This window comes from Giraffa tippelskirchi, chromosome 10, assembly GCF_054371585.1.
Source record: "Giraffa tippelskirchi isolate mGirTip1 chromosome 10, T2T-mGirTip1v1.2.pri, whole genome shotgun sequence".
Taxonomy (NCBI): domain Eukaryota; kingdom Metazoa; phylum Chordata; class Mammalia; order Artiodactyla; family Giraffidae; genus Giraffa; species Giraffa tippelskirchi.
The window spans coordinates 35,593,429-35,605,976 of record NC_137284.1 but is presented as its reverse complement, the minus strand read 5'-3'; the positions used below and the strand labels follow the sequence as shown (position 1 = coordinate 35,605,976).

Below are 12,548 nucleotides of genomic sequence, written 5' to 3'. Positions count from 1 at the left end.
TGCTTTAAATACATACTAATTATATTGCTCTGGCTGACTTACACCTATGTTTATTTATGTACTATTTTTAAAAGTTATAACTACTTCTGTAAGGTAAAAATAAAGTACATACCCAAGGGGGAAAAAAGTGGATCTGGATTCTGACTCTAGACTTATAATTGTGAACTTGGGCAATTTACTTCTCTGCCTCAGTTTCCTCAGCCACAACACGATGACCGTATCTATTTGTGGGGCTGTTAGGAGAAAGAGTCAAAATAATGCATGTACATTTGGTGCCACATTTGGCACAAGGAAGGATTTAATAAATGCTGGCCGTTTGTTGTTGTTGTGCTGTTAAAGCATTTGCAAGGTCTTTCTGTAGAAATGAATGTAGACTTATTTGTGTTGCCCCAGAAAATGTATCAGAACCCAGAGAGGCACTAGCTAAAAGCAAGAGTTCGTGAATCTGGCAGGTTAGTTTTCAAATCCAGTTTCTACCACATAATGCCTAACTAATCTTCGACGAATTACTCAGCCTCACTGAGTCTCCATTTTCTCGTGCTGGGAAGCATTTCCAGCAGCTCTGCACTGTGCTAAGTAAGTGGGCAGAGCAACAGGGTGTCATTTCACTCCATTGTAGTTAGTCAGCAAGGGACAGCCTACCATCTGCAGGGCTTGGGAGAGAGCAGATTTTTTTTATTAAATCTCAAAGGACCTTATTGAGTGCATTTGTTTCTACCCTTGAAAATGTCAGAAATAAAATCTGTTCTCGCATTCAAGTTGTCTTCATCTGGCTTGTCATAAGCTGGTCCTCAAGTGGCCATTCACTCAAAATGATCTCCACTAGAAGAGCATTTGGCCTTTAAAGTTGACTAGGTTCCTTTATTTCTTGAAGAGCAAAACAAAAAGAAGGAAAAATGTTGGCTTTGGAGACAGAGAGATATCTGAACTTTGCTTTACTTGCTAACTAGCTCTGAGAACTTTGGACAATTACTTGGCCTCCTTGAACTAAATGTCCTCTGCAAAATAGGGCAGGCTTGCATGTCAAAGAATTGTTAGGGGGCTTAAGTGTGCCAGGATGTAGGCACCCAGCCTGGTGCCTGACACAGAGGAGGTCCTGCCTTCCTGGGCAGTAGCTCCAGCAGTCCTAGTGCTCATGGCTCTGTGAGCCAGCCTCGGCCACTGGCCTTCTGATGATCACCCCGTCTTAACCCAGGGACATTGCCCCTGCCAGCTGAAAGCTGACCTCTGCACCATTTCACACACTTTTAGTCCATGAGCTCTCCCCCTCATACCCTGTGTGTACCTGGGATTCTAGTGTGCCCATGCTCTTTCTGTGCGCCCTCAGTGAAAATCTATCCTTCTGGAAAGAAATCAGATGTACCAGTTTACCTTGAAGTTGAATACCATGAAAAAGGCAAAGTATCATCCCAACTACATTGAGATTTTAATAGTATAACAAGCTTAAAGCTAGAGCACTGAATCTTACATGGTGGAATTATAGGATTTGCAATATTCCCCATGAGAAAAGAATTTCTGAAACGCAGCAGAGTCCTTCATCGCCTGAGTCCATTTTGACATTTCAAAGATGACTACATGAGGCTGTGATCTCTCTGACAGCAAACCCAGATCTTATTTTTATTGATTCCAGTACATGGTGCAGCCTCTGGCAGGTTATAGGTATTCAATAAATGTAGACTAGATGGTCTGAAGGCCATGTCGGATGTATAAAAATTTTCCTAGCCCACACCACTGCTCCTAGATACAAATATAAACCATTTATCAAACACTTGGGAGGAGGGAGTTAGAAGAAATAGAAGTACTTTACTTTAATGTTGAGGAGAGAGGGTGTAAATTCCCTTTACTTACGAGGAGGGATTTCACAGAAGAAGGAGGAGTTGAATTGAGCTTCCCAAGGCCAGGGTGGCAGGATCACCCTGTGGCTCCTGAGAAGATAGAGTATTCCCAGCAGACAGCACAGAGAGAAGTTCCAAAGCTACTAGTGCTGCTGACAACACTGGAAGCACTTGTCTGAGTAGCTAGTTTTGGAAACCTGTACACCCCAGTGTACATTTTCCTATCCTCATTTCAGTTTCCTTTGAACATTTTAAACACTTCTTCACCCACATCCCCTCTCACACTTGTCCTACGCACTCCCGATCCTCCATCTCTCCCACATACATAGCAAAAAAAAAAAAGAAGGGATCTCTTTCTCTGTGATACTAATTTCCTCTAATCTTTGCTCAGTAATGTATCACAGTCAGAACAAGTTTCAACTCATTCGTTGACAATCTTAATATCACTCGCTTAAAAGAGTCAAAGAGTTGCTCTTTTGCTTAATATCCAGCAAGAAATATGGATTTTAATGTACCTTCCCCCACTGCCTGAGGCTGAAATTTCCACAAAATCGAACTCAAATTTGAACCTTTTAAAACTATTCTGGAAAAAAAAAAAAACAAGGAGATTTATTTTACTGTTTCTTCTTTAATGTAAAAACAAATAACATGAATTTTACTGCTTGAATGTGTTTAACCAGGAAATAATGGGACTTCCCCAATGGCTCAAGTGGTAAAGTATCTGCCTGCAATGCAGGAGACCCAGGAGATGTGGGTTCAATCCCTGGGTCAGGAAGATCCTCTGGAGAAGGAAATGGCAACCCACTCCAGTATCCTTGCCTGGAAAATCCCGTGGACAGAAGAGCCTGGAGGGCTACAGTCCATAGGGTCAAAAGGAGTCGGACATGACTGAGCACACATGCACAGTCTAACCCAAAAGAGCCCAAGATTTAAATTTTACATGCCGTTCACCTTAAAAAGTACAAAATTGAAATGTGCTTTTAGTGGTATCAGTAGTAGTATTAGGTTGAACCATTGGACTTCCCAGATGGTGCTAGTGGTCAAGAACCCACCTGCCAATGCAAGAGACATAAAGAGATGCAGGTTCAGTCCCTGGGTGGGGAAGAACCCCTGGAGGAGGGCATGGCAACCCACTCCAGTATTCTTGCCTGGAGAATCCCATGGACAGAGGAGCCTGGCGGGCTACAGTCCACAGGGTCTCAAAGAGTCAGACTTAGCAACACGCTTAGCAACTTAGCATGTGTGCATACAAAATTACCACTTTTGTAAGTCAAGTCAAATAATGGCAATTTTGTATGGTTCAAACTAATATTGGATTCATAGTTCTCTAGTACCCACAGAAACCTCACAGATAACTTGGTCCTACAACTCTTGGGCAGAGGTTAAGGCCACAGATGATAGTATGTAAAGTGTCTTAGAGGGTTCACATCAAAAAAATCACCTCTGTTGGTTTACTCTTAAAAAGGATGTTTAATGTTAAACAAAGCACTTGTATTTTCTGGCTTCCCAATTTAAAAGTAATAGCCATCATCCGTTCTGTAGGTTTTTGTATGCATCATCTTATTCAACCAATATGATTCTGCAACTCTTTGGAAGAAAATATTCCTATCACTCTGTAGATGTGAAAAATGGAGTCTCAGAGCAGGTCACCTGCCTGGGATCACACAGTGGGTAAGGGACAGCACCAAAATTCCAAGCCTGAACCTGCTGGCAAAGCCCACACTCTTCCTCCTGTGTTACACGGCTCCCACTGATACGGGAAGCAATGAAGGAAGAGAGGGAGGGAGGGAGGAAAGAGACGAAGGACGGAAGGAAAACAGTTCTTCAAAATGAAATGCCAATTATCATCAGCACTTAATAGTATGGATACATGTTGAGTTCTTTGCATGGAAATTTTAACTTTCTACAGTTAGGCCTTTGAGATGAAACCTGATAAAATAAGGGAGCTTCTTATAGACCCTGAGTGCCTCAAGAACAGAGGTTGTATCTAAATAATCTTGGTATCTGTGGGCTGTGGCATAGGAACTGAAACATAGTAAGTCCCAAATAAGTGCTTCGAGAATGAATGTTTGAATGAGTAAATAAATGAATGACTCTTACAATGGAGGGAGACAGAACAGGTACATAGCTCTTTGCAGAATCAGACGTCTTACTATATGTATATATGTACATGATTGAGTCACACAGTCATAACTTGGACTCCATGGGCTCCCTCGCATAATATTTTTTGTTTGTTTAATGAGTCAAGGAACTAAAGCACAAAATTCCAAAGCTAATTAGTGAAGAAGCTAGAGCCACATCCACTAAATATTCTTGAAAATATGCTTATCCCTGGATTATGCCACCTATCGGGACATAAAAACACTAATCTAAAATAGTGAATTATCCTAACCCCATCCATGAACCGAGAACTTCCAATGTACAAGCTGGATTTAGAAAAGGCAGAAGAACAAGAGATAAAATTGCCAACATCCACTGGATCATAGAAAAAGCAAGGGAGTTCCAAAAAACATCTACTTCTGCATCATTGACTACACTAAAGCCTTCGACTGTGTGGATCACAACAAATTGAAAAATTCTTAAAGAGATAGGAATACCAGACCACCTTACTTGTGTCCTGAGAAATTTGTATACAAGCCAAGAAGCAACAGTTAGAACCGAACATGGAACAATGGACTGGTTCAAAATTGGGAACGGAGTACGACAAGACTGTGTATTGTCACCCTCCTTACTTTTCTTATATCTAGAGTACATCATGTGAAATGCCAGGCTGAATGAAGCTCAAGCTGGAATCAAGATTGCCAGAAATATCACCAACCTCAGATATGCAGATGATACCACTCTAATGGCAGAAAATGAAGAGGAACTAAAGAGCTTCTTGATGAAGGTGAAAGAAGAGAGTGAAAAAGCTGGTTTAAAACTCAACATTCAAAAAACGAAGACCATGGCATCCAGCTCTATCACTTCATGGCAAATAGATGGGGAAAAAGTGTAAACAGTGACAGACTATATTTTCTTGGGCTCCAAAATCACTGCAAGAGTGACTGCAGCCCTGAAATTAAAAGATGTTTACTACTTGGAAGAAAAAAATTATGACAAACCTAGACAGTGTATTAAAAAGCAGAGATATCACTTTGCTGACAAAGGTCCACTTAGTCAAAGCTATGGTTTTTCTAGTAGTCGTGTACAGATGTGAAAGTTGGACCATAAATAAGACTGAGCACTGAAGAACTGATGCTTTTGAATTGTGGTGCTGGAGAAGACTCCTGAGAGTCCCCTGGACAGCAAGGAGATCAAACCAGTCAATTTTAAAGGAAATCAACCCTGAACATTCATTGGAAGGACTGATGCTGAAGCTCCAATATTTTGGCCACATAATGTGATGAGCTGACTCATTGGAAAAGACCCTAATACTGGGAAACATTGAGGGCAGGAGGAGAAGGGGGCGACAGAGGATGAGATGGTTCAGTGGCATCACTGACTAAATGGACATGAGTCTGGGAAAACTCCAGTAGACAGTTAGAGGACAGGAAAGCCTGGCATGCTGTAGTCCATGGGGTCCCGAAGAGGCGGACATGACTTAGCAACTGAACAATGAGTTATATTTTGATACACTGGACATATATGTGAATATACATACATTCTGTGAATATGGATATACACACATATATATAATTGCAGAACAATTTACTTTCTTTAAAGAACTATAAAAGTTAACTGGTTTATTTTTCCCACACAGCAATTAATAAAGATCAAGATGAGGCAGGAATTTCTAGATGGCGGAAAGCCAAATACAAGCTTTTTGCTTTGAGAACCCCACCCATCTACTAATCCTAAAGTGCATTAATACCGCAGAAAGGAAACTTACATGGCCAGACACCCATAGACCAGCAAAAAAGAAACCAAGAACGTTACTTTTCATACATACAACAGACACTTTTAGATACATAATCCTGAAAAAACATGTTGTACAATTATACATACTTTATCTTAGTGATTTATCATTTTATGCACATTTGTCTTCTATTCATTGGGGGAACAAAAACACACCTTTTTCCTAGTTTACCTCACTTTCTTATTATACCTGACTTTGAAGAGAAGCAATATTTAGAACTGACGCATTCCCTGCAAATAAGTGGCAAGCTTGCATAATCTGATCTAATATTCATGGTTTTCTATCAGTCATTTCACGTCTCCAATGTGACTTTTCCCCAAGTGCTTCTTCAACCCTGTATTTTGTATCTGAGGTTCATACTAAAATCTCATCAATGCAATGATGTTTTCACACTTTTAAGAGGGAATGAGTTGTTGACAAAGGATGGGTAACAAATGAAGGTTGCCATAGAGGTGATGTAAACCTTGAACTATACACATGCTCAGAAGCTCAGAGTTGACTGTTGTTGACTGGCTGGTGCTAGTAAGGAACAAGGGGAAAATGAGAAGGACAACTTGGGTTCTAAAACATTCAGCAGGTAACAACAATTTTAAGAAGGAGAGAGCTTTTGATCAATTCCTTGATATACAATAGGGCTCTACATTAGACAAGAACAAGTGGGTTTTTTAAAAATGTTTCACAGCAGCTCCATGGCCTTATAAAACCTAGGGAGCTTCCCTAGAAACCCAATGCAGAAAAACCCTAACTTCAGGCTCGTCTTTGACTTAGAGTCACAGAACATGAAATATAAACAAGACAGCCTGAGATGACATTTCAAAATAAGAGCAAAGAATTTTATTTCAGCTTGAGAGCGAGCTCCTCTGGTTTGCCTGTATTTGAGAGCTAACTCAATGTTTTGGTTGTATTAATTTGGGGAATGAGAAAACTTTTTATTTTTTATTAGCATAATTATAGGGCTCTGGAAGAAGCAAGTCTGTTTGTATTTCGAATGGGCAACCAATTCCAGAAGGTCTGCGTTAGGTGGCAAACACGCTAAGTCGTAGGCTGTGCTTCCAACAGAGCAGGAGAAATCTACGGGAGAAGAGAAAAAAAGGATGTAGTAAGAAAACCGATCGGTCAGAGGGAGGGGGTAGGAGAAAGGCGAGAGAGACGGGCGGCGGGAAGAGGGAAGAGAGCCGCAGAGGAAAGGTAAGGAAGCGGGAGGCAGCCGGGAGGTGGTCACAGATGCAAGCTGCTCAGAGCCGAGGAGAGGATCGCAGAGGTGAGACCCCGAGCGGGGTGGGAGGATGGGGAGGGAGGAGGGCAAGACAGAGCGGAGATCCTGGGGACGCCGCCTCTGCGGAGCGGTGGATGTGGTCACTTTTCCAGGTGGCTAGGTGTTGGGCAAAAGAGAAAACTGCAACGGAAAGCTGCATGCAATACTAAATGGTAAAGGAAAACGAGAGCGGGGAAGGAGCTTTTAAAGAACACGGAGTTCCATGTCTGGGTTCCACGGAACTCCCAGTGCCAAGAACAGCTAGGGGTAGTTTTTTTTGTGTTATTACTCGGACGTGGCGGCTGTCGGGGCGGTGGATGAAGTCTGAGAGTTCGGGTTTCAGGCAGCTCCAGCGCTGCTTCTCCTCCTCCCGCCTCCCACACCCCTTCCTGACTTAATCACAGGATGTGGCCGAGCCTGCAGCCCGCCTTTCAGGGAACCAGCCCAAGTGTAGAGTGAAGTATAGAGTGAAGTACAGTCCAAGGAGGGAGCTGAGGGGGAGGGTGGGCCCCGGGGCTGAATTTGGCCACAGGAAACATGAAAGGCTTTGACATTGATTAAGATGCTGGGGGTGACGGGAGGAGGTTGAGCTCTCTAATGACCAATGTGAGGGAGTTACTGAGTGCAGGGAGTGGGGGGATGCACTGAATAATTGGGGCTGAAAGGAGCAATCCCTAGAAATCAGGACTGTGAGTAGATGCTTGGAGGGGGTGGTTTAAGAAAATGGAGAGGCTGAGTGGCCCACGGTTGAGGACAGGCACTTGCAGGAGCTGGGGCAGCTGTTAGAAGGCGTCCTTTGGCGCCATGTGGTGTAAGGGATGGGGGGGAGGCATCCACGGGGCAGCGCCTGGCATAGGTGCTTGTCAGCGAGTGTCAGCTGCAGCCTGAGTGTAGGGGAGAAAGCAGGTAGTCTGTGTTTATCGTGGGCTGGAGTTCTTATCCCAGCCCAGCTGGCTTGAAAGCTTTTAATCTCCCTGTGCCTCAGTTTCTTCATGGTAAAAGTTAAGCTCAGCAAAGGTCTTGAGAGGATGTGCAATAGCAAGCCCAGCGCAATATCCACTTGCTCAATATTCCGTTATTAGTATTCTCTTTATTAGTAAACTCCCACATTTACATTTCTGGTCGCTGTTTAAGGAAAGTCCTTTTCACTGGGTTTCTTCCCTCTTTAGTCCTTCTCTCTTTTCTGTCTCATCTCTTGATTCTTTCTCCCTCCTTCCCTTTATTAACTGAGCACTTACTTTGTGCTAGGAACTGCACTGTGGCAGTGAAACCCGATTTCTTGATGTTTTGTTTTGCTTTGTTTTTTCTCTCTAACTATGGGAGTGTGGCTTTTCAGCTTTGTTCACATCCAGAGCTCCGGCAACTCACCATGGGAACTCAGACTTCACTGGGGAGCTGCGTTCTGTGCGCTAAATTGGGAGGGCTGGAAGGAGGGAATTGGTTAGTAATTAGAAAGATTTAAATGACTGAAAATACCTCCCTGACTGTGTAAATGGAAAATTTTCTGATACTTAAAATATTCACTTGGGATTGATGGTAAAAGACTCCACGCAGCCTTGGCTAATTTCTGAGGCTCTGATGTATGCTTGAAGGAACAAAAGGAAGTGAAGAAGGAGAGGTAATTCCAGAAGAAGTCGTTCCTCCTCACTCTTTTGATTTTATGCAGTTTGTCCTTTTAGAAGAGTTTTGAACTGACTCTGTTGCTTCTTCTAGTTTTCCAGATTAAGAAACTTTGTAATGAAATCATTGCCTCAGAATTAAGCTATATTTTGTGTGGTCCAGCTAGCACTTCCCACATTCAAGACAGCAGCTCCAGGGACTTCCCTGATGGTCCAGTGGTTAGGACTCCTCGCTTCTATTGCAGGGGGCACAGGTTCGATCCCTGTTGGGGAACTTAAGATTGTGCATGCTGCTGCCAAAAACAGTATAACCAAACACACACACACACATTGCAGCTCCAGCTCAGAAAACTCCACCCTTTAGGGAAAGCTGACTGCCTTCTTGTCAGCGTCCTGCATGTCTCCTCCACTCATTCTCTTCTCATCACTTCCTTTTCTAGTTTGTTTTCTTTTCATTACTAGCCACTGGAATTGGCCAGCAAATTTTTTGGTAAGCTGGTTAATAATGCTTTTTTTTTTTTAAGAGGAATAGTAGTCTTAAGGCCTCCTCGGTGGGAGAAGAGATTTATCCTGCACATGTAATTGCAATCAACCTCCATAATAATCTGTGAGGAAGGGAATTTGTGCCACATCCTAGAAATACATGAGGAATAAGACAATGGCTGGGGTTGTCCTTGTGAGGCCTGGAGTCTAGTTAGTAACATTTATTCATAAAAAGGTAATATTAATGGACAAAGAAAGCAAATTATATAACACTGTGTCATTTGGTGTATTTTTAAAAATAACTTTATATGGAGATAAATATATGTGCTTTTGTACCTATATACAGTCAACCCTTGAATAACATGGATTTGAACTACGTGTGTGTGTGTGTGTGTATTAGCTGATCAGTTGTATCCAACTCTTTGTGACCCCATGGACTGTAGCCCACTAGGCTCCTCTGTCCATGGGATTCTCCAGACAAGAATACTGGAGTGGGTAGCCATCCCCTTTTCCAGGGGAGCTTCCCAAGCAGGGATTGAACCTGTGTCTCTTATGTCTCCTGCATTGGCAGGAGGGTTCTTTACCACTAGCACCACCTGAACTACCTGAGTCCACTTATACATAACTTTTTTCCAATAAATATAGTATATTCCATCATTTAGAGGTACCAGGTAGTATTCTAGGCATCAGGAATATAGCTGAGGATATGTATGTGTGGAAAAATGTATAGAAGTCATATTTATTATCAGTGGTTACCTGAAAGTTAGATTAGAAAAGAGATATTCAATTTATTTGTCATTCTTCTGTATTGTTTTCATTATTTTAAATGAGTCTGAATTATTTCTGTGCCTTAAAAGATAATAATAAAACATTAAAGGAGGATGAAAATTAAAATAACACATAAGAACAGCAAGTAAATTGAATATCTACTTCTTTTTCCTTAGATAATCTTTCTACAGGTAATCATTAGATTACCAGCTAATGATTCTAGGGGAAAAAAAGAGGATTAGAAAATTACCATTTTCCAATCCTCAATAAAATAATTGTTTCAGACAAGCATAGTAGATGCTGAAAAAAATTGAGATGGAAGTTTACTGGAAAGAGGATATTCACATGGTTTCAACCAATCACTCCACAGATTTGTGTTTACAAAGATGCATTTAGAATGGAGAGATCTGGTGGTCCTCAACCAAATAGCCGAACTTTATCACCAATAGTGAGACAATCTCACATTTTGGTCCTCCGAATGTGATACTGAGTAGACAATATTACTCACAAGATTTTGTGAAAAAATGTTTGACGTGATATTGATCTGAAAGAAACAATTAGACAAATTAAGAATGTGGAACAGTCTGTAAGCATCTGGCCTGAACTGTTAGGAAAAAAGAAAGCAAGCAAGAAAGCTAAGGGAGGGAAGGAGGAAGGGAGAAGGGAAGAATGAAGGGAGAAACGCAATGTCATTAAAGAAAAAGGAAGGTACTGTTTTAGATTAATAATTGCTGAAGGCACAGTAACAATCAAATACAATGAGTAAACCTTGCTTCAATCCTCCTCGATTGAAGGGGGAAGAAAACTATAGAAGACATTTTGAGGACAATTAAGGAAATTGGAATAGGTACAGTAGATTGGATCATATAGAATTATTGTTCACTCTCTTAAGTGTAATAATGGTTATATGGCAAATATCTTTACACTGAGGAGATACCTTGCTGGTATGTTAGGTTGGAAGTGGCCCAATGTCTGCTACACGTTTCAAATGGCTCAGAATAAAAAGGTGTGTTTGTGTATATGTCTCCTCTCTCTTCTGAGATAGATGTGGAGATATCAACTGAGAGAAAGACAGGTGGGCAGAGAAAGTGGGAGTGGGAGAGAGTAAACATGCCAAAATATTAGCAGCTGTTAAAACTTGATGAAAATATGGATTTTCACTGTACTGTTCTTTCAATTTTTCTGTAGTTTGAATTTTTCAAAATAATTGGGAGGGGGTTTATGGCAAAATAGTCCAGATCAAGACTTGGGGCTAGAGTAGTAAATTAGAAGAGAAAGAACAAAAACTCTAAGATATTTTGAAAGGAAAATAGATTAATAAATACCATTTCTCAACCAAAGTGGTAAAAACAGTTCAATTTCCAGCATTTGTGCCTTTGCAGATCTCTTTCTGATTTGACTGATGAAACAATTGGAAAGAGGATTTAAGAGTCCTTGACACAGTTTGCCTGAACTTGGAAAAACTGTTTCTGGGTGCTCTTAGACCATGAGATGATGAGCTTATTTTTAGGTGAGGAATAAGTAAGATACACGCTAAGATGTAATCATGGACAACAGTCATCTGATACAAGATACACATGAGCCCAAACACAAAAGAATATCATTATCCTGAGGAGCTATAGTGACACAAACATCAAGTGAGTCCTGCATTCAGTAGCCAGGGTTTGAGTTTTCGTTAATAGATTTTGACCAAGATAATTCCATTAGCACCTCATTCCTACAAAAGCCTTTCAGATGCTTTAGAAATGGGCCATTTGACAGATGTGTCTCTCAAGACAGTTTTTTCCTTCCTTTAAACTGATTTTAATGCTTATTAAGGAGGTCAACCAATGGTGGGGGGGTTTGGAGAGAGAGAAACAAGAATCTCTTTCACATACTCTATAATCTCATTAAAGTTCATTTGGAATTAGCATATTTACATGAAAAATGGTGCTGATCCAGTATTTCTTGTGGCAGGTGCTATTGCATTTTTGGAGGAAGAGCTTCTCACTGTGTATGACTGTGCTATAGTTTGCAGGACTTAACATGCCTGAGCTTTGCATGATTAATGCTGACTCCAAACTCTAACATTTTAAGAACAAAATATACCTACCTCTCCCCAACATTTCCATACCCAGTTGAGAATTTCTGGTAGATTCTAGGTTACTGAGGGCACAACCATTGCTTTTTTCACCAATGCATCCCCCAAACTTAGTACAATGAAGGCACACTCAGCAAATATCTATTGAATGGATTTATATAACGTTTGAAAATTTGATTATTCAAATTTACTCAGTTTTTCTATAAACATTACTGTATTTTTAATCTGCCTTGATAGCCCTTTTTTGTTTTTTATTGTCAAAGTAACACAAACCTTGGAGAAGGCAATGGCACCCCACTCCAGTACTCTTGCTTGGAAAATCCCATGGGCAGAGGAGCCTGGTAGGCTACAGTCCATGGGTCGCTAACAGTCGGATACGACTGAGCAACTTCACTTTCACTTTTCCCTTTCATGCACTGGAGAAGGAAATGGCAACCCACTCCAGCATTCTTGCCTGGAGAATCCCAGGGACGGTGGAGCCTGGTGGGCTGCCGTCTATGGGGTCGCACAGAGTCGGACACTACTGAAGCGACTTAGCAACAGCAGCAGCAGCAACACAAACCTCAAATTCAATAGTTAAAACTTTTTCAATAACTTTAAAGTTATTCTTATA

At 41.3% G+C, this 12,548-nt stretch overlaps 1 protein-coding gene across 12 annotated transcripts in view; it reads left to right on the top strand.

Moving 5' to 3' along the window:
• The window catches only part of DLG2 (discs large MAGUK scaffold protein 2), a 2,308,738-nt gene that overhangs the window by 1,921,156 nt on the left and 375,034 nt on the right, over positions 1 to 12,548 (top strand). The window lies entirely within an intron of this gene.